The 24007-nt window shown below is 39.6% G+C and overlaps 1 long non-coding RNA gene across 1 annotated transcript in view; it reads right to left on the reverse strand.

Moving 5' to 3' along the window:
* The window catches only part of LOC129528091 (uncharacterized), a 196854-nt gene that overhangs the window by 41747 nt on the left and 131100 nt on the right, over nucleotides 1-24007 (reverse strand). The window contains exon 4 of the long non-coding RNA XR_008673288.2: nucleotides 23338-23394. This is a non-coding gene — a long non-coding RNA (uncharacterized lncRNA). The remainder of the gene's footprint in view (nucleotides 1-23337; nucleotides 23395-24007) is intronic.

Consider the following 24007-nt stretch of genomic DNA (forward strand, 5'->3'; position numbering starts at 1 on the left):
TCTAATTTTGAATGATTCCAGCTGCTGGATTACCTATCTTGAAAGTGAGTCAGGAGACTTGTTGGTTTTGGGGGATTAGAGAAGGAAGTAGATTTCAATTTTCCAAAATGCAAGTCTGACACCTTCTGGAAAGCATGTGACTATTACACCCACAAGTTAGTTCCCTTGGTCCACTATCGAGAAGGCCAGGGGTACATGAAGTTAGATGGGCAAAATCTTGCATTTTTATTTCTATAAACTGCTATTTAATATTTAGGATTTTCTTCAATTATGAATATGGACAACTAACCATAGTAGTATTATTAGTAATGTTGTCAACAGTAGAAATTATAGATTTAAAAAACCACATTATAATTATTGCAGATGTCAAAAAGTATTGTTTACACTCACCATTACTTTGAAATTCTGATAGACCTGTCATTAGATCTCGTTACTTAATGAGTTAGTATAAAACACGTGCACTAGTATTTCATATATTTGCTATTTTAACCTTATGACTTTTGAATATTTCAGTATAATTGGATTTCTTTGAAAATCTATATATATTATTAATATTTGGCACACAAAGAATATTTTGAGAAGTTGTCTATAGTTTACAACCAAACAGCTATGGGTTTATGGTACAAAAAAGATTAAGAATGCTTGTTCTAGATGCATTCTAAAAGGGATAGAGGAGGACAAAAGAATATATAGAACTACATCTCTCTTTCACTAAAATAATGATTTTTAGTTCTTGTGTATAGAGTTAAATGGCAAGAGTATTTTAATATAAAATAATGTTTTGATATTATATAATGATTAATGTACAAAGCTTGTCTTTCCTTTTTCTTCTCATGAAAATGGACCCCAAAACTGTGTCAAGGGAACTACCCCTTTTTCCTTCACTTCCCTCCCTCCACCCCCCAACCACAAAGTGGAGTTTTTAAAAAATGTCTTTTTTAAACTATGAAGTTCATTTTTAATTTTTATATCAGGTAATAGTTCCTGGACACTGAATTGCAATTGACAAAGGGAATAAGAAAAGACTAGCAAATTTCCCATCATTCATAAAAATGCTTCTACATTAGGAATAGCAGAAACACACCTGAGCTCTATGGTGTTCCTGGGCAAGCAAGGGGGCTACTGTTGAGCACAGTCTGTGTGTGGAGCTGCTTATTTTAACAAGATGGACTGGAGAGTCGGCTCCAAGTGTGTAGCATATGCTCTGAGGGAGCACAAGATCATCCAGCAGGAAAAAGAAAGAAAAAATTGGCACTTCTATTTCTGTTTGTCTAAAATTTGAAAACCAACCAACTTTACCAGTATTTCTCACATATTCTGTCTGTATGTCAGCAGGTCAGGATCCTATGAGAGGCATGAGGTGTCCTCAGCAAGGTGTGGAACTTCCACAAAGCAGTGGGGTTGGCAGCCACCCTTCATCCTTCCTCTGCTTTGGAGCTGCTGAGACATTTGCAGTTTTTGTGTGCCCAGTTAAGTGACTCCACAAATGCATCATCTTGTTTTAACTAAGCTTGTCTTCACAAAGTGGAGTTCCACATGGAATTGTGAGTTGAAGATAATATTTGCAATAATGCGATCTCATAAACTTATCAAAATACAATGGCAGAGATTCATTTACTCCTAATGTGATCCTTTCAGAAGCAATACAAAGAAACAAAAATGACCAACTCATCACATCTAATAATTAATTGAATGTCCTAAAATAGAACTAATCAAGACGATTTAATATACAGATTGATAAATGTTGTTGCTAATGATGACCTTGCCTGCAGTGCATATTGTGCCTTGAGAAGTTAGTTAATAGTAGCCATACATATAAAGAACTTATATATATATGTAAGTTCAAAGATTATTTACTAAGAAAAATACATTATCAAAAGAGTTTGAATAGTACTATTATAAAGCTCCAAGAATAAAGTTTTTGAACCAAACCATGAATTAAAAAGTTCTATTGTGAGTTTAGCATCATTAGAAGAGGGAGTGCCATGTTGGCCAAAGTGAGTTTTGCTGGCCCAGGATTTTAAATCTAACAATAATGTGGAACAGCAAGAAGACATTGTTGGTTGAAATGGACATTAGGGTATTGTGGACTGAGTGTATTTATCCATCTCTGCCTGTCTCCCTAGTTAGACTGTGGACCTCATGCAGACAAGAATTGTGTCTATTAGTCCCACATTCCAAGCTGCTGCCTGGCATCAGTAGGTGCTCAGAAAACATTTGCTGGGCTTATGGATTCAAAGAAACAAATAACTAAGGGGAATTTTACCTTTGGTTTATAGCACAATTTCTCTTTGCCCCTTAGCATTTCCCAGTGATGGGAAGTTATTCCAAGTTGGAAAGCAGAATTCAAATGACAGGATCAAGAGCCTGAGTTGACAGAAAACATCAGCTCCCAGAGACGTGGAAGTCCCTCCCCATCCTGGGCCTCCTTTAGCCTTTCCACATTGCGCTATATTACACCAACTACAATTTCATGCCATATTTGTGTTGCTGGTTGTCTCCCACTGTTATTTGGGGCGCTCCTGGAGAGGAGACACAGTGTCTTACTCATCCTTATTTTCCTGATGGCTAGAACAATGCTAGACACAGAAGAAAGCAGCAGGGAGCAAATGCATATGAGCAGGTGCTACCTGCTCAGCGCCAGATGATGACATATGCTATCTATTCAATTATCACACTAACCTTACAAAGGTTAAATTACATTCCCATGGCCACACAGTAAGTAAGGGATCCAGGATTTTGAGTCCAGGTTTGATTCCAAGTCCAGGACTCTTTCTACTACCCCCATATTATGTCAATAAATGTGGGATACATAAAGCGGTTGATTAACTAACATAACCTCTTCATTGTGGCTCTCAAATGACAGACATACAAATATGGCTCCCTGCCACATAATGGAGGCCACTTCATTTTCAAGAGCCTCAATCGTCAACTTCCTTTCATTGATCTAAACTCTACTTCCCTACAACTTCTGCTTACTGCTCCTTGTTCTTCTCCAGAGCCACACGGGATAACTAATGCCCCTTCCACAAAATCAGCCCTTGGCTTATGAAGACAGTCACTATGTGTCTACCCCTCACCAAGTAGCTGTTTTTCCATGCCATCATGACCAATCGGCTTGCAGGAAGCAAAAAGGAAGCCTGATTTTAATCTTTTAATTGTGGATCCTTTGCCATGAATTGTGTATCTTATCTAGCCAGAAGGTTCCTGAATTTATGCTAAGCTAGACCCAAATAGGATATGCCTTCCTGGTGCTCTGTTATGCACCAAAACACAGCAGTGAACCCCCAGTTGGCCATTGCTTCTTCCTTTGTGAATGTTCACCTATGCTAGCAAGCACAGGTTGCAGGCCTGGGGGAGGTGGGTGATTCACCAGGTGTGTCTGGATGGGCTCTATGGAAAGTACCCTTAGCAGCTTCTCTCAAAATGCAGTCAGGAACCACCTGCATCAGAATCAGTGGAAGGCTGTGTTAAAATGCGAATTCCTGGCCCCACCCTAGAACACCTAGATCAGAATTCCTAGGATAAGACCTGGAATCCTTACTTCTAAATGAGCACACCATCCAGCAATGATTCTGATGCACACTCAAGCTTGGGAGGCTCTGGACTAAAGCAGGCCATGCTTAAGTGGCATGGCAGTTGCCATGTGGATAGTGAAATCCACATTGGTGGATGGCAACTAGAGTCAGTTCACATAAATAAGAAATATTTTTAAATGAAATGGGGTTGTCGATACTGATGTAATGTAAGAAAAGCAAAAGGTCCTGGCAAGGAAGCTTAGCAGCAATCACATAGGAAACCATGATTAAAAAAGAAAAAAGAAAAAAAGGATCCTGTAGTTAGCAGGGCTGGCCTAGGCAATGTAAGTGGACACTTGTAACAGCCCCTTTGAAAGGTTCTGAAAATGCCTCTGAGTGGGACTCTCTAGTGGTGATTTATAAAGGAGTGAGGTGATTGGCCCTTTTTTTGCAACCAATAGATTCTCTTTGATTTGGAAGAACACATGGCTAAGATGGAAGATGAATTCCTAATGTTAGCTTGGACCCATCTGAAGGCTGTGTTGACAAGGGACAAAGTAGTCTCTGCCAAACTCAGTGTCTCCTATGGGGCTTTCACTGAAACCCAGTGGGTTGAGTCCTCGGTGTCTCTGAAGGATTTCTGAAATAAAATAACCCTTCATCCCCACTCCCAACCTCCTTTATTAAAAGAAAATATTTTTTATATAAATTGAATAAACGCCGAAATCCCATATGGCTCAGGTGATACTTAGATGCACTCAGAAACATCCGGGAACCAAAAGTAATAAAAAGAAATTCCATTTTTTACTTTTGTTTTTTAAAGAAATTAAGGGAGCTTCCATTTCGGTCACTAAGTACTACTTAAAATCGTCTCTCCCCGTGTTCTTTCTCTCTCATACCTCTTAGCTGCCCAAAGCCTCTTCTCCACAGTCTGACTCAGTTCTCTCTGCAGAAAGCCTCTGGACTTACCGGGGCTGAAAGGTCGCATGTAGGGGAAGGAACAGCAAGGCAAAAGCTCTTGTAAAAACCATGAGTGATGCCTTGGGAATTCTGCTCTGAGAGCTGTTGTGAGCCCTGCCTGGAATGTTTTTAGCTTCTCTGGGGGTCTTGCTGTTAGTGAGGTTATTTCTGTCGCTGACTTCTCTTCCTTCTCAGCCTCTATGGTCTTGCACCTGATTAAAATAAACAGAAGCCACCAGACAGGTCACTAAGAAGGTAGAAGTTCACGAACAAAACAACTGGTGTATTTGAGCAAACGTTTTTTTTTGTTTGACAAAGTTCCGCTCTTGTTGCCCAGGTTGGGGTGCAATGGCGCAATCTCAGCTCACTGCAATATCTGCCTCCCTGGTTCAAGCGATTCTCCTGCCTCAGCCTCCCGAGTAGCTGGGATTACAGGCACCCGCCACCACGCCCAGCTAACATGCCCAGCTAATTTTTGTTATTTTTAGTAGAGTCAGAGTCTCGCCGTGCTGGCCAGGCTGGTCTTGAACTTCTGACCTCGGGTGATCCACCCACCTTGGCCTCCCAAAGTGCTGGGGATTAGAGGCGTGAGCCACTGCGCCCGGCCACATTTTATTCTTTTAATTATTTCAACTGTTTTATTAAAACTCAGACCACCCTTATCTGGTGAACTGCTTGATCCTACCCAGCAGGTGAAAAGATCGGAGAAAATAGCAACCGATCAATAGATGTCAGCAGGCAGTCTCATTCCCAAACAAGATAAAAGACCATGGACTCTGAGCTCAAACCAAAATATTTACATGATATCTCGTTGAGGACATTATCAGCAGTTTGGAGGGGACATTATGGTGTAGACAACAAGAAAAATCACCGAAGGATGTTGGGAATAGCCTGGGCTAGAAAAGGATGAGCTAACGTGTTGGGGTTAGGAGTCTCCAGCTCTGATTTCTTAAGCAGCCATTGGAATAAGAAACTGGGAAAATTCCCAACAGGGTGGGGCAATCCCCCTGATCCCAGCCCACTGGGAAAAGGGCCTAATTCTGCTTCTCCCTTCCCATTCCCCAGCAGCAACATAAAAAAGCACAAAATGTCTCAGTGCTCTGGAATTTCTTCACTCAGATGACCCTGGGTGGATTTTGCATCAAAAACACAGATTTATGAAAGAGCAAATTATTTGTGAAAAATTCTTCACTTTAGAGGAAGAACTGTAGAGCATCACCACAGGCTTATTCATGACTACATTTGAAAAATATGATTCTAGGTCAGAGATTCTGGTATACCCATAGATTTTCAGGAACTTATCTTCTGCATTAGAGAAACATTCTGCAAAAAATGTCCATCAGGCCCAAGCAGCTTCAGCAGCCGAGTAGCCCATCTGGGAAACAACTCCGGAACCCCTTCAGACAAACCCGCCGAGGCTGGGTGACTTGGCAGTCCCTGAGCCCCTGCCAGCTCATTTGTGGTCTGTATTTTTCACAGACGCTCCCTGGTGTGTAGCAATTTCCGGATATTTTTCAAATGGTTTTTATCCTGCCAGCTGGGCGCAGTGGAGGGACTACAGCTTGGACAACTCAGCCGGATGGACCCATCAAATTCAGCTTGCCAGCCCGGTTGGGATTAGACTGCATTGTTTGCGCCTTGCCCTGAGGTTGGCACCTATCCCCCTATCCTGTTGATTTCCATTCCTACTCCTTCCACTTCCCTAGTCCTCTTGGCCCCTGTTATGAGACCACTAGCCTGTCATCCTACTCCTGTGAAAACCTCCTTCCCAGGTGGACACCATTAATGTGCAGGCAATGTAATGGAGGGAGAACAATATTCTAAGAGTAGGAAAATGTGAGCTAGACCCAGTTCTGCTAGTAATTAGCTCCATGGCCTTGGTCAAGTTGCGTAACTTCTCTGGGTCTCATTTTCCTTTCTGGTAAAATGAAGGCCCCCATCACTACTTTCAAGTAAGGCCTTTACCAAGTCATCCAAGTTGTTCCAGTAAGCTGCACATCTGACAACGGCCCATCCCTTACCACCTCCTCTAAATATGTTTTCTGAGATATTTCAGAAAATAAGATTTTAGAAGGAAAGCTGTATTAGTTGCACAAACCTACTTCAGTGACAGGCTAGGATTGAACATTAAAATTTGAAAGAAGACATGAATTCCCTTATTAATGCTGCTTAGGGGAAGAAGAGGCTGAAGGAAGGCAGCTTCTATAAAAATCAATGGTGAACTGGAATTTATCACCTCTGTGTGAGTCTGACCTCTCAGGACTTTTTCTCTAGAGTCCCAGGATCCTAAGTAATGAATAATGAATCTAAACATGCCCTCCATGACCTTGAGGATATGAAAACATGAAGTTTTGAAAAAAGAATAAAAGAAAGAAGAAAAATTCTGGAAAGTTTAACTTCATTTCTATTATCATACTCAAAATGAAAGTAATGTTTTCTCCAATTATAAAAATAATACAGAAATCTGGAGACTACCAAAAAATATTAAGCATAAAACAAAATCACTCATAATAGAAATAACCACTGGCAATGTTACGGCTGTTTCCTTTCACCCTTTTTGATCTGGACACTATCAAAACAGTTTCCTTCATGATTTTGAAGCATCAGTCTCATTTTAAATTCTCCTGGCTCATAGAAATCGCTGAATCCCAGAGAATTCCAAGTACCAATACTACTTTTGGTTTCCTTTTCCATATTTCACTCTGACCCGAAATGAAAAATAATGCTGGCCGGGCACGGTGGCTCACACCTGTAACCCCAGCACTTTGGGAGGCCAAGGCGGGCAGATCACCTGAGGTCAGGAGTTCGAGATCAGCCTGGGCAATATGGCGAAACCCCATCTCTACTGAAAATACAAAAAATTAGCTGGGCGTGGTGGCACATGCCCGTAATCCCAGCTACTCAGAAGGCTGAGGCAGGAGAATTGCTTGAACCCAGGAAGCGGAGGTTGCAGTGAGCCAAGATTGCGTCATTGCACTGCAGCCTGGGCAACAAGAGCAAAATGTTGCCTCGGAGAAAAAAAAAAGAAAAGAAAAGAAAAGAAAAGAAAAATAACGCTAACAGGTGACTATTTCAATATGTGATACAACTGAGACTCAATATGGATGTTTGCTGCTGCTTAGCATTTATAAACAAGCCTTTGTCTGTGTCTCTGTTTCAGTAGGGAGTACAAGGCGCATTTTTCTAATATGCACATTTTGCTCCTCTGTTTTAAATTCTTCAACGGCTTCCTATTGCCCTTTTGATAAAATTCACACTCCTGCAGAAGACTCACAGAGGCCATCGTAATTAGACCCCTGATCCTCTCTCTGGTCTTGGTTTGCACCCCTTTCTCCCACACTTTCTGCTCCAGCAATACTGGTCCTCTGCCCAGGCTATTACTCTCCCTGTAGCATTCTTCCTCTTCCCATTGTCTGGCTAATTTCTCATTTATCCATCAGAACAGGTTTTTGATATGCCCCCACCTTGTATTCTTCCCATATGAGCACTTGTTGCATTTTATTGCTGTGGTGTATTTCTTGCCTTTCATACTAAACTCTATATGCCCTGGGAGTAATGACTATCTGTTTTGCTGTCCAGTGTACTCCCATCACTAAGGATGGGCTTTTTGCAAAGTGAGTATTCAATAAACACTTGTTGAATGTGTTAAAAAATAATAAGTGAATGGCATTGTTAATTCACATTAACAAGAAAGCTTTTCAAGGAATATATACACATAATATTATCTTTCACAGTGGGAGATTTTATAAGTGGTCAGTGCTGAAGAGAGAGAAATACACTTGTGCTGTTTTATGAAAAAGGGCGGTGGTTTTGGAAGTTCAGATTAAAACTTCTGTATAGATTTTGTAACTGATGCTGCTACTTTTAAATTTCTCCAGAGTAGGCTAGGAACTACAGAGACGATCTGTGTCCTACAACCCCAGAGAGCACCATTCATAATGCGTTCTACCGTGTTACTCCAAAGATAGGTAGCAGAAGCAACCTCTGGCATTAATACCACAAGGCCCTACAATGCAGGCTTCCTTAGTAGCACTAAAACCTGATAATGATAAGCCATATATGCAGTACATTTTCAGTGAGCAGACAAATGGGAACTGAGGCTCAACTGAAAGCAGCAGGAAATTCAAAGGTATTTATATTTAGTACACTAAACATTTTTCTATGGATGCAGCAACCAAGTCTGTCTTTATAAAAATAGGAAAGGGCTCGCATTCTCTGCAGTAGTTCCTTTCCTTCATGGGTGGGCAAGGGGATTCCCAGAAGAAACGGGAGTAGTGAAGGCCAGTTATTATTAATGGGATATAGGATCTGCCTACCTCCTACATACGATGCAGCAGTCCACTTTTCAGCCAGGCCAACACTCTTACTACCTTCCAAAAATGTAATAGGAAAGAGGGAAAGGATATCCCATATCCCAGCTTCCTAAGGGAGGACAATTTAATCATTCTGTTATATTTCTCATAGCTATAATTATTTTTAATGAGCCACATATTATATGAAACTAAATCACAGTTCTGGTTTATTTTATTAAAATGTAAAAAAAATTCCTTCTTTTATCATTATAGAAAATAAAACCATGAAGAACCACACCTCAAGGAGAGACTTACCCCCTCCACATTCATCTGAGACCCCATGACCATTCTTTTCATGCTTTGCTTATGCTGTTCTTACCCATGCCATGTTTATTCCCAACTCCAAGTCATTGCTCATGCTGACCAGAAGAAATCACTTTTCTTCTTCCTTTCACACAGTTGCAAATTCAGCCTACTCCATGAGGACCAATTTCTTTACTGCCTTCATTCTAAGACCTTCCCCAGTACCTCCAAACCACACTGCTCTGCCATTTCCCAGACCTTCTTTTGCACTTATAACCAGCATTATTCATTTCGGTGATTAATCACACTCTGCTTTGCAATGTCTCTTGGCTATTCTCAATGTCTCTCCTGACTCCCCAATGGATCTCTAAGTTCCTGGAAGCTGTAACTCACACTCCTTTGTATTTTTATTATAGTATTAGCCACATAAAAGATGTTGAAAGATATGACAAATGGTTGAAACCATCGTGAAACTAACAGTGAACAAAAAGGTAGACCATAGTGGTAAAATTCATAATATTTAATGGTAGCCAATTAAGAAAGAATTTATTTAACAACACATAGACTAAAGAGAAACCAGAACATTCATTTTAATTTAAGATAAATTTTTTATAATCCAAAAGACTGGATTAAAATGAAATGACCACATACCTCAACATAATAACAGCCGTATATGACAGACCCATAGCTAGTATCGTACTGAATGCAGGAAAACTGAAAGCCTTTCTTCTAACATCTAGAACATGACAAGGATGCCCACTTTCACCACTGTTATTCAACATCCTGCTGGAAATCCTAGCTAGAGCAATCAGACAACAGAAAGAAATTAATAGCATCCAAATTGGAAAAGAAGAAGTCAAATTATCCCTGTTTACAAATGATATGATCTCATATTTGAAAAAACCTAAAGACTCCACCAAAAAGCTATTAGAACTGATAAACAAATTCAGTAAATTTGCAGGATACAAAATCAACATACAAAAATCAGTAGCATTTTTATATGCTAACAGTGAACAATCTGAAAAATAAATCAAGAAAGTAATCTCATTTATAATAGCTACAAATAAAATAAAATATCTGGGAATAAACTTAATCAAAGAAGTGAAATATTTCTACAATAAAAATTGTAAAACATTACTTCAAGAAATTGAAGAAGACACACAAAAACATGAAAAGATATTCCATATTCATGGATTGGAAGAATCACTATTGTTAAAATGTCCATACTACCTGATATGGTTTGGCCATGTCCCCACCCGAATCACATCTTGAATTGTAGTTCCCTAATCTCCGTGTGTCATGGGAGGGACCCGATGGAAGGTAATTGAATCATGGGGTTGGTTACCTCCATGCTGTTCTCATGATAGTGAGTTCTCACAAGATCTCATGGTTTTATAAAGGGCTTTTCCCCCACTTTGCTCTGCACTTCTTGCTGCTGCCATGTGAAAAAGAACATGTTTGCTTCCCCTTCTGCCGTGATTGTAAGTTTCCTGAGGCCTCCCCAGCCATGCTGAACTGCGAGTCAATTAAGCCTCTGCCCTTTATAAATTACCCAGTCTCACGTATGTCTTTATTAGCAGCATGAGAGCAAACTAATACACTCCCCAAAAGCAAGTATGGATTCACTGTAATCTCTATCAAAATACAAATAACATTCTTCTACAGAAATAGAAAAAATAACCTTAAAATTTATGTGGAACCACAAAAGATCCAGAATAGACAAAGCTATCCTAAGCAAAAGGAACAAAACTGGAGGAATAACATTACCTGACTTCAAATTATACTACAGAGTTATAGTAACCAAAACGACATGGCACTGGCATAAAAAAAGACACATAAGCCAGTGGAACAAAATAGAGAATCCAGAAATGAATCCATATATCTGCAGTGAACTCATTTTCAACAAAGTTTCCAAGAATATACATGAGAGAAAGGACAGTCTCTTCAATAAATACTGCTGGGAAAACTGGATATCCATATGCAGAAGAATTAAAGTAGGCCCCTCTCTCTTGCCATATACAAAAATCAAAACAAAACAGATTAACAACTTAAATCTGAAACTCTAATCTATGAGACTACTAAAAGAAAACAATGGGGAAACTCTCCCAGACAATGGAATGGGCAAAGACTTCTTGAGCAATACCCCACAGGTACAGGCAACCAAGGCAAAAATGGACAAATGGGATCATATCAAGTTAAAAAGCTTCTACACAACAAAGGAAACAATCAACAAAGTAAAGCGACAACATACAGAATGAGGGAAAATATTTGCAAACTACCCACCTGACAAGGGATTAATAACCAGAATATATAAGGAGCTCAAACAACTCTACAGGAAAAAAATCTAATAATCTAATTTTAAAATGGGCAAAAGATCTGAATAGACATTTCACAAAAGAAGACATACAAATGGCAAACGAGAATACAAAAAGCTGCTCAACAACACTGATCATCAGAGAAATGCAAATCAAAGCTACAATGAGATATCATCTACCCCAGTTAAAATGGCTTAGATCAAAAGAGAGGCAATAACAAATGCTTGTGAGGATGTGGAGAAAAGGGAACACTGTTGGTGGAAATGTAAATTAGCACAACCACTATGGAGAATAGTTTGGAGGTGCCTCAAAAAAACTGAAAATAGAGCTACCATATGATCCAGCAATCTCACTGCTAGATAGATACCTAAAAGAAAGGAAATCAGTATATTGAAGAGATATCTGCACTCTCATGTTTATTGCAGCACTATTCACAATAGCCAGCATTTGGAAGCCACCTAAGTGTGCATCAATGGACAAACAGATAAAGAAAATATGGTACATGTACACAATGGAGTACTATTTCGCCACAAAAGAGAATGAGATCCTGTCATTTGCAACAACCTGAATAGAACCAAAGGTCATTATGTTAAGTGAAATAAGCCAGGCACAGAAAGACAAACATCACATGTTCTCACTTACCCATGGGTGCTTAAAATTAAAATAATTGAACTCATGGAGATTGAAAGTAAAAGGATGGTTACCAGATACTGGGAAGGGTACTCAGGAAGGAGTTGGGGCAAGAGGGGATGGTTAATGGGTAAAAAAAATAGTTAGAAAGAATAAGTAAGTCCTAATATTTGCTAGCACAACAGGGTGACTATAGTCAATAACAATGTACTTGTACATTTTTTAATACACCCCTCAGGTTGGTTTAATTTTTTTCCCATAATATGTCAGATATATTTCTTTTTTTCACTTTTTTTTTTAATTATACGTTAAGTTCTGGGATACATGTGCAGAACGTGCAGGTTTGTTACATAGGCATACATGTCCCCTGGTGGTTTGCTGCACCCATCAACTGGTCATTGACATTAAGTCTTTCTCCTAATGCTATCCCTTCCCTAGACCCCCAACCCACAACATGCCCCAGTGTGTGATATTCCCCTCCCTGTGTCCATGTGTTCTCATTGTTCAACTCCCACTTATGAGAATATGCAGTGTTTGGTTTTCTGTTCCTGTGTTTGTTTGCTGAGAATGATGGTTTCCAGCTTCATCCATGTCCCTGCAAAGGACATGAACTCATCATTTTTTATGGCTGCATAGTATTCGATGGTGTATATGTGCCACAGTTTCTTTATCCAGTCTATCACTGATGTGCATTTGGGTTGGTTCCAAGTCTTTGCTATTGTGAACAGTGCCACAATAAACATACATGTGCATGTGTCTTTATAACAGACTATAATCCTTTGAGTAAATACCCAGTAATGGGATTGCTGGGTCAAATGGTATTTCTGGTTCTAGATCCTTGAGGAATCACCACACTGTCTTCCACAATGGTTGAACTAATTTACACTCCCACCAACAGTGTAAAAGTGTTCCTATTTCTCCACATCCACTCCAGCATCTGTTGTTTCCTGACTTTTTAATGATGGCCATTCTAACTGTCGTGAGATGGTATCTCATTGTGGTTTTGATGTGCATTTCTCAAATGACCAGTGATGATGAGATTTTTTTCATGTTTATTGGCTGCATAAACACTTCTTTTGAGAAGTGTCTGTTTATATCCTTCTCCCACTTTTTGATTTTTTTTTATATACTTTAAGTTCTAGGGTACATGTGCACAACGTGTGGGTTTGTTACACAGGTATACATGTGCCACGTTGGTTTACTGCCCCCATCAACTGGTCATTTACATTAGGTATTTCTCCTAATGCTATCCCTCCCCCAGCTCCCCAGCCCCCAAGAGGCCCCGGTGTGTGATGTTCCCCACCCTGTGTCCATGTGTTCTCATTTTTCAATTCCAACCTATAAGTGAGAACATGTGGTGTTTGGTTTTCTGTCCTCATGATAGTTTGCTGAGAATGATGGTTTCCAGCTTCATCCATGTCCCTGCAAAGGACATGAACTCATCCTTTTTTATGGCTGCATAGTTTTCCATGGTGTATATGTGCCACATTTTCTTAATCCAGTCTATAATTGATGGACATTTGGGTTGGTGCCAAGTCTTTGCTATGGTGAATAGTACCACAGTAAACATACATGTGCATGTGTCTTTATAGTAGCATGATTTATAATCTTTTGGGTATATACCCAGTAATGGGATCTCTGGGTCAAACGGTATTTTTAGTTCTAGATCCTTGAGGAATCACCACACTGTCTTCCACAATGGTTGAACAAATTTACACTCCCACCAACAGTGTAAAAGTGTTCCAATTTCTCAACATCCTCTCCAGCATCTGTTGTTTCCTGACTTGTTAACAATCACCATTCTAACTGGCGTGAGATGATATCTCATTGTGGTTTTGATTTGCATTTCCCGATGACCAGTGATGATGAGCATTTTTTCATACTTATACATTTTTAAATAATTAAATAATATAATTGGATTGTTTGAAACACAAAGGATAAATGTTTGAAGTGATGGATACCCTATTTAACCTGATGAGATTATTATGCATTGCATACCCGTATCAAAATACCGCATGTAACTTATAAATCTATACACCTATTATGTACCCACAAAAATTTTTTTAAATTTGAAGAAAAAATACTACAGTACTAAAAAAAAAAAAAAGAAAGAAAGAAAAGAAATGAAATGACCAGACAGGTAGAAAGTGTGTTTTCTGGATTTGAGTATGAAATTACTTATGAGCAATTGTTATTTAATTGATTTAAAGCACAACAAACCATTTGAATTATAAAAGGGATGCTTGATAAATCTCTTTACATAATTCAGTGTGGCCTGGAGTGCTCGTTGCTTCTACTTTTGAGTAATATTTCCAAATATTTAAGACATATAGAGCAATTTTAACTGAATGAACATCTACAAAAAGCCTACATCTAACATCATAATTAATGGTAAGACACTAGAAGCTCTTCCGTTAAGATCAGGAACAAGGCAAGTATGTCCCCTCTCATCACTCCTTTTCAACATCATACTGAAAGTCCTAGCTAGTGCAATAACACTAGAAAAGGAAATAAAAATTACATTGAGTGGAATATGAAAACTAAAAATTGCCAACATGCCAGATCTTCCTTACTTGCTATAGCAGTCCCAAAGTCCCAGCAATTTCTTTTGTGGATATCAACCAACTGATTCTAAAGTTTACATGCAGAAGTGAAAGACCCAGAAGAAGCAAAAAAAAGAAAAAAATGGAGGAAAAAAAAGACAGAGGACTGACACTACCAGATTTCAAGACTTACTATAAAGCTACAGTGATTAAGACACTGGGGTATTGAGGAAAGGATAGACAGATCAATGGAACAGAAGAGAGACCCCAGAAAGACAACACAATGGAACAAAGAGTATTTTCAACATAGAGTCAAACAACTGAACATTCACAAGGAATAAAAAGGATCTAGACATAGATGTTCCACCTTTCACAAAAATAAATTCAAAATGAATCACAGACTTAAATGCAAAATCCAAAACTACGAAACTCCTAGAAGATAACATGGGAGAAAATCTTGATTACCTCAGGTATGGTGATGACTTTTTAGATACTTCAAATGGCACAGTCCATGAAAGAAATAATTGATAAACTAGAGTTTATTAAAATTAAAGACTTCTGCTCTTCAAAAGACACTCTCAAGGGAATGAGAAAGTGAGCAATAATTTTGGAGAAAATATTTACAAAAGACATGCAGATGAAGGACTGATATCCAAAATATACACAGAATTCTTAAAACTCAACAACAAAAAACATGACAACCAAATTTAAAAATGGGCAACAGACCTGACAGTTGCCTCAACAAAGAAGATATACAGATGACAAATAAGCATATGAAAAGATGCTTTACATAGTATGTCATTAGGGAATTGCAAATTAAAACAACAGTGATATCACACTTATTAGAATAGCCAAAATGCAAACCACTGACAACCACCAAATGTCGACCAGGATGTTAAGCAAGAGGATTTTTCATTCATTGCTAATGAGAATGCAAAATGGTACAACCACTTTGGAAGGCATATTGATAGTTTCTCACAAAGCTAAACATATTGTCACTACACAATTCAGTAATCATGATCCTTGGTATTAACCCAAAGAAGTTGAAAACTTAATGTGTTTTTCCAAAAACCTGTATATGAGTGTTTATAGTAGCCTTATTAATAATTGCCAAAACTTAGAAGCAACCAAGATATCCTCTGGTAAGTGAATGAATACATAAATGGTTGTCCATTCAGATAATGGAATATTATGAAGTACTAAAAAAGTAAGCTATCAAGCAATGAAAAGGCAAAAGGGAAGCATAAATGCATATTAATTGATAGAAGCCAATCTGAAAAGGCTACATAATGTATGATTCCAACTATTAAATACAAGACATTCTGAAAAAGGCAAAACTATAGACATAGTAAAAGGATCAGTGGTTAGCAGGGGTTAGGGAGGACAAAGGGGTGAATAGGCAGAGCACAGAGAATTTTTAGTGCACTGCATTAGTCTGTTTTCATGCTGCTGATAAAGACACACTTGAGATGGGGCAATTTACCAAAAAAAAAAGAAGTTGAATTGGACTTACAGTTCCATGTGAATGGGGAAGCCTCACAATCATGGCAGAAGGCAAGGAGGAGCAAGTCACATGTCACATGGATGGCAGCAGGCAAAGAGCTCGTGCAGGAAATCTCCCCCTTGTATAATCATTGGACCTCATAAGACTTATTCACTATCACAAGAACAGCACAGGAAAGACCTGCCCCCATGATTCAATTACCTCCCACCAGGTCCCTCCCACAACACGTGGGAATTCAAGATGAGATTTTGGTGGGGACACAGCCAAACCATATCAGGCAGTGCACCTGTCAGTATGATATTATACATGTCATTAGATATTTATAGAATCCACAGAATGTGCGTTAAGAGTTAACACTAATGAAACTATGGTCTCTAAGAGATAATGATGCGGGTTCATTGATTGTAACAAATATGCCACTCTGATGAGGGGTGGTGACAATGGAGGAGGTTTTATGTATGAAGGGGCAGGGAGGATATGGAAATCTGTATACCTTCCACTCAATTTTGCTCTGAACCTAAAACTGAAAGCCTATTTTAAAAATCTGGAATAAAATTTTTTAAAATTGCATGTTAAACTCAAGAATTTTTTGAAAGTTTTCATATAAGAAAATGAACTGTGTTCCTTGTGGTCTAATAAGAATATTATATTTCCTTCCTGAAGGTGGCGTTTGTGTACTATGGTCAAAGAATGCTTCCCTCATTTGTTAAGGGAAAAAAAAAAAAAAAACCTCTCCCGGACAGTAAAACATCTCATAAAACTGTCATGAGTAATTCCAGCAGCTGAGTTGAAATGGACAGCTACTCAGAACACCTTTGCTTTTCCATGACAGGGGTGAGATTTTATAAATTAAGGTTATAGACTTACCTGCGAACACTGGGACCTATAACTCAATTTACAGATACCTTAAAGCTGAAAGAGTGTTTGCAGAGCCTACACTCTGGGATGTGTTACAGGCACAAGGAAGTTCATGAGCTAAGACAGGCCACTAGATCTAGCTAAGATGGCCCAACAAAAACGAGAGGTCTCAGGCCTGCGCAGAACCTGTGACCAATTTGCTGTTAGCCACAAACGCCTGCATTGTGGGAGCTATTTGAACTTGAGAGAAAAATCCCCTAATTAAAAGGCACCTAAGCCCAAATTCTGCATAACAATTTGCTCTGGAGCATGTTAAACTCACAGATTTCTGGACTTCAGAGATCCTAATGTCAAGAGTGTCATCGGGGCACAGGAATCTACATGTAAGAAGCTTCCTAGGATGGACGATTACTCAGATATATAAATAGAACAAATTCCTGATATAAGCAGCAACATGAACAAATCTCAGAAACAAGATTCTGAGCAAAAGAAACCAGATACAAAAGGGTACACACTGTGTGTGTGTGTGTGTGTGCGCGCACGCATATCTATATATACACACACATATACATAACATATAAAGTATGTGAGTATTTTTACATATATATATATAAAGTTATAGAATGAATACAACTCACCAATAGTTATAGAAATCAGGTCAGTGGTTGTATAGGGCAGGAGGTTAGGTGGATTGACTGTAATGGGGCATAAGAGAACTTTCCAGTGTGATAGTAATATTCTACATTTTTATTGGAGTGGCAGCTACGTGGGTGTATACATTTGTCAAAACTCACGTAACTGTACACTTAAACTATGTACATTTAATTGCACATAAATTGTACCTTGATAAAGCTGATTTAATAAAAGAGACTTCCTAGGTGATTCAAACATACATCTGGGTTTGGGAGCCACTGATCCTTTGCTACTGGAGAATGACCAGATCATAAGTGCACTTGAGCCACACTGGAGCTCCTGTGTGGCATTTTTATTTCCATTGACAGAAGTTCTGAGCCCCAGGGCACCTTCCAGATCAAGTTGTCTGACTTCTAGGTTTTGTATATGTGTTGGTCAGGGCTCTCTAGAAGGACAGAACTAATAAGATATGTGGATATCTGAAAGGGAGTTTATTCAGGAGAGCTGACGCACACGATCACATGGTAAAGTCCCACCATAGGCCATCTGCAAGTTGAGGAGCAAGGAAGCCAGTAGTGGATCCATCTGAGTCCCAAAACCTCAAAAGTAGGGAAGCCGACAGTCCAGCCTTCAGTCTGTGGCAGAAGGCCCGAGAGCCCCTAGCAAACCACTGGAATAAGTCCAAGAGTCCAAAAGCTGGAGAACTTGGAGTCTGATGTTTGACAGCAGGAAGCATCCAGCACAGGAGAAAGACGAAGGCTGGAAGACTCAGCAAGTCTGCTCTTCCATCTTCTCCTGCCTGCTTTACTCTAGCTATGCTGGCAGCTGATTAGATTAAGGCTGGGTCTACCTCTCCCAGCCCACTGACTCAAATGTTAATCTCCTTTGGCAACACCCTCACAGACACACCCAGGAACAATACTTTGCATCCTTCAATCCTAATCAAGTTGACACTCAATATTAACCATCACACTATATGCAAAACCTGAAGCTCAGAAAGGTTGAGAGACTTTTCCAAAGTCACACAGTAAAATACCAGCAGATATCAGATCTGAATTTCTGACAGCTTTTGCTATTCTCAGTATCACACTGCATCCAAAGGAAGAAGAATGAGAAGTGGAGAGCAGATGCTCATTGCTCTGAGTTTGCTCCTTTACCCTTCATTACCATCTACAGGATGGAGCTACCTGGTTACCTGAGCCAAGGAAATAGAATAGAGTCCAATTTTATAAGGAATGGCTGAAAGACTTTGGTTTCAGACTTGTTTATTTACTCATTCAACGAATAACTAACCAATATTTGTTGAGTGCTTTCCAGTCACAGTTTAAAGCACAAAAGCCAGTAGCGAATAAAACACACAAGATCTCTGCCTTCAAAGAGCCTATTATCATCAACAATAAAGAAATAAGCAAACACATGAACAAGAAAATTTCAGATGGTGGAAAGTGCTTGAAGAAAACAAACAAGGTAATTGATAGAATAACTGCAAAGGAGGGTCTATTTTAGCTGGGCTTTTCAGAACAGGCTGTGCTTGAGATAGTGACAGCGAGGAGCATGAAATATGGCTGGAGATGGTGGAGAGACTGAAGGCAGCTATCTCAAACACGTCAAGAGCTGTCATGTAGAGAAGTGTGCTTGCCTCATGCTGACTCAGAAGGTGAAGTGAGAAGAAATCTGAGTGCAAGACAGAGGTTGAATTGAGATCAGTTTAGGGAAGAACTTTCCAACCTAGAAGAAAAGGAATTAATATTTACTTGAAGCATACTATGTCCTAGCTTCCTTATTTGTAATATTTTGTTTAATGCTTTAAAAAACTGTAGGTGGTAAGTGAAGCAATATCTATTGGAAGGAGCGATCTCCCCCTCTCAAGAAGTATGCATGCTCCCTGGCTAAGATAGAGACAGATGAGTGAGGGGTTCCTTAACCTTGGGGATCCGTGCCCCTGCAGATGCTGCCCTAATTATGTCATAGAAACCAATGGAAAAAGGAAATAAGATTCCCCAGATTCCACCCCCGCCCCCGCCCCAGGTAGTGAAAAGTTAGTGAGACTTCTTGAACAACAATAGGGTGTTTCCAGTTTAACCAAGCTTTAACCTTTAACCAAATTCTCAGGAAGGGCTTCCCTGAATATTCTCCCTGTGGAATGCAGCAGAATGGCACTCTAATGCATCCCTCAAAGAGAAAGTGATAAGGCCATGAGCTGCTCTTGAGGATGAATACCAGCAGAAGTGGGAAGGGTGCTGAGCTACCTGCGACCTATAGAAACTCTGCCTGGCTCACTTCCCTTCATTAAGAGAAAATGTGCTTGATTCACTTCAGGAAAATGAGATTATTTATGAGAAAGAAGTACCCTTGATTGGAGGCTCTTAAACAAGTGGCTTTCCAGAGAGAGCAGTTAAGTCTCCACCACAGACAGCCCTGGGAAGAAAAGGACAGCCCTAGATATTTTGGATAATTTGGGCATTGACCTTAATGAGGACTAGTGCAAGGAATGAAGTAAATGAGCTCGATTCCTTTCATTCTATGAGTCATAGCTTTGTCGAAATTACTCAATAGTTGATCCCACTTGGCTCCACATGGAAGGCAAAGTTCAAGCTATAGTACAGGTAGCAACATGATCCGTGTACAATTGTGCAAAACACAAAATTCCCATAGGCCAGGCACACTCCCATTGCCTTTAGATGGTGGCTCATGAAGATACAACCATGTCCTCTGTCTTTTGTCCTATACTAAGTTGTTATCTCTTAGGCCATAAACTACTCAAAGGCCCAGTCTTCCCTTCTTTCTAGCACCATGCCTGGCAGAGAGAGAGACAAAAGGCACCTGATTAGTGTATGATAAACGAATAAAGTTTCATAAGTCCTACTTTTCAGATCCTAATAATAGCTCCCAGTGCCCGGGAGTATGCTGAACACTTTACAGGTATTACTGCATTTACTCCTTAAAACAACCCTGTGAAATGAGTACTATTGCCATCATTATTGTTTGAATCATCACTATTTTCACATGAAGAAAGAACTAGACTTGAAGCCACTATGCTATAATGCAGGTTGGTTTTTACCCTGTTGATGTGGGAATATGGGACAGGCAGCATGTGGCAAACCTGGAGACTGCTTTGTCCCAAACCAGAGTCAATGTCTCAACTTACACCATTGCCAGTTTCTTAGTAATTTGGGCATTACGTGGGTAGAGGTGACACTGTTGAATAGAGAGAAAAAAGCCAAAAGGCAGGAGTAACTTTTCTGCCTCTGATTTTCCCTTGCTCTTCTCTGTTTTCTAGTGCTAGCAAGGGGCGTACAGACTGAAACCTCCATATTAAAGTGAATCCACAACTTGTAATAACCAGTGTGTGGGGGAGTCTAGGATGGCAGACTAGGGTTTTGATATCTAATAGCAAAAGATTTTTTGCTTCTAACTTGATAAGGTGTGAAGACTTTTAGCACTTTATATATGAAGCCTACATCTCAATTTATTTTTGAAGTGTGACCATTTCAGAGTTTACTAAGTGCTAGACACCATGCCAAACCCATTCGGTGCATTATCTCAATTAATTCTCAAGACAACAAACAGCCCTACCGATTTAAATTGTTTTCCTTTAGCTTCAATGTAATGTATTGGCCTGTGGGGAAATGAGCAGGTAGTGGTGACAGCTAAGGGCTGGGCACTCAGCTACAGACAGGTGGAATAAATTTAAAAGTTTTGGCAGGTGATTTTCATCAAACAATGCAAAAAGAACTATCTCCTTGACAACCTGCATGTCCGTCTTGGTCAACTCCTGATGAACCAAGACAGTCACAGGACTTCAGAACCCTATGCAGCCATGGGGAGGAACCACACTTGGTTCTGAGCTAGCAAATCTTTCACCTCAAAGAGTGCATAACCCAACAGAGAGATAAGTTATCTGTTTTACAGCAGGAAACACACACACACACACACACAAACACACACACAGACCTGGATTTAAGTTTCATCTTTAAAAACTAGGGTTCCTGAATTTCTTCATCAGGCAAAGCCATCACAAACCTACAGACCACCTTTTCTTGAATTAGAAGAAGACACCCCTTTTGAGAAAACTTAGTGAATTTGGTGCAGTGCTTGGTGAGCAGACTGTAACGCTTGTGTCCTTCGCTCCAGGATCACGCAGCTCTGTGCCACAGTCCATATCTCAGTGAAAAAAGCACAGGTCTGTATTTCATTTCTGACTTGTCCTGTTGGCAGACACCCCCAAACAACCTGCATAAGTGTATGCAACAGGGCCACCATCAGGAACAATGTGAATGTCCCAAAGTGACAGTCTGGGGCCCCAGCCCACCCACAGATGGGTTTTGTTATCCCTAATGATGTTTGAAAGAATTTGAATTGCTTGTCAACTTTAAAAATTAGGAGATTTCATACAAAATCTAGAGTTCAAGCTTTTCTTGAAAAATGAGATCTGGGCACACTGGCTCTACATTCCTGCATTGCAAATTGAATTGGAGCTAAGCAGTGCTGCCTATTTATGTATGTACTTAAAAATTTTTATAGTATATTTTAGATTTCATTCTCCATTAGCATATAAAAAGCTACCATTTTATTTTTATTATTATTATTTGTATCAGGTTTTTGAATAGATGGTCCTTGTGTTTGGCATAAAATCTAAAAGATATGAAATGGTCTATACACACTGTTCCCCAGTTGCCCAGACGCAACTGCTCCAACCATTCTTATGTGTCCTTTCAAAGGTATTGCATCCACACACTACAAAAACATATGCAGTATTTCTAAGACACCATCAATTGCAAGATGCACCATTATTTTGTGTTCACTAAGAAAAAAAATTCCAATAAAATCATGACATTGTGCCTTAATGATGGTCCTGCCTGATTCATACATCAGTCAAGTCAGCCCCTCATTGCTTTGAAATTTGTTTCATCTATTCTAAGGGGCTGGACATTTTTCCTGCCTTCTGTTGGACTGCTTGGAGTATGGCAGCCAATCCTTTTACATGTATCTCAGTAAGAAAATGTAACATGGGGCCGGGCGCGGTGGCTCACACCTGTAATTCCAGCACTTTGGGAGGCCGAGGCGGGCGGATCACGAGGTCAGGAGATTGAGACCATCCTGGCCAACATGGTGAAACCCCGTCTCTACTAAAAATACAAAAATTAGCTGGGCATGGTGGCACGTGCCTGTAATCCCAGCTACTTGGGAGGCTGAAGCAGGAAAATCTCTTGAACCAGGGAGTCAGAGGTTGCAGGGAGCCGAGATCGCACCACTGCACTCCAGCCTGGCAACAGAATGAGACTCCGTCTCAAAAAAAATAAAGAAAATGTAACATGGCTTCATCTACTCGTGGATATCTTCCTTTCGTAGGTCTTAAAAAAGACTTAGTTGTTGCTTTGATAGATATGTAATTGATTGATGATATAAATTGATTAAATTGATTCCCTGAATTTATTTTGGTGTAAAAAGTAAGGTAGGCATCTATTTCTTCTAGCAGCTGCTTTTAGTTTACTACAGTTGCCTTCCACTTTCAACTGTCTTACCTTAGAGAGCTTCACTTGTGTTACTTGTTTGACACCCTAATAGACATTTGAGTTTATAACACCTGGACTATTGGACAAATGGCTGGACAATGCAATTAGCAATCTTACTGGTAGTCCACTTGCTATGAGAGGTGGGGTGGTTTCAGCACAGGAAGCAAAGTCCTCTAAATAAGACCTATATAGCTATGCACATGCTTTCAACTGGGAGAGCCCTTTAGGAGCCTGCACATGGCTAGTGTTGCTGGGGTTACCTTACCTGGGGGCTTCTAACTTCTGGCTTGATTCATCTCCCTCCTTCTTTTAGATGATGTGTCTACATCACCGGTAGGCAATGTAAGGAAAGCAAGTAAGATTCGTATCAATACAAGACAACCTAATAAAAAGCAAAGCTAAAATTGAAGCCTGGGAATAGGCTTCTGCATTTACATTAAATATGTGATAATTTTGGTGCAAATTGACATGGTTGTTCTAAGACAGACACATCTTAAAGTATGCCTTGTACTCAGAAGATGTGCAGTAGACAAATTTTAGAGGTGTGAGTTCTGGGCCTTCCTCTACTAGGGTACCTTGTGCCTCTTTGAATAAGCTACTCTCTGACACTTCGCTTGTTGGCCTATTCTATGTAGTGATGGTTTAGACCAGAATCTAGACCTAGGATCTAAAGTTCTTTGAACAACAGATGTCTTTGAAACACACGTAATTTAATATAAACTTTCAGAGCATTCATAGGCTCCCTGATGTCCGTCTATTCATTTCTATACATGACTGTCCAATGCTTGCCTTTATACACATTCTAAGTTTCACTTACTTTTTCTTGTGTCACTGTCACAGAGACAACATTTAACAGTGCTTAGCAGCTGTACATTAAAGATATTTTTCAATCTTCTATTCCTTGAGAGAGTAATAACAAAACAGTCTTGTAGAGG

This window comes from Gorilla gorilla, chromosome 19, assembly GCF_029281585.2.
Source record: "Gorilla gorilla gorilla isolate KB3781 chromosome 19, NHGRI_mGorGor1-v2.1_pri, whole genome shotgun sequence".
Lineage (NCBI taxonomy): Eukaryota > Metazoa > Chordata > Mammalia > Primates > Hominidae > Gorilla > Gorilla gorilla.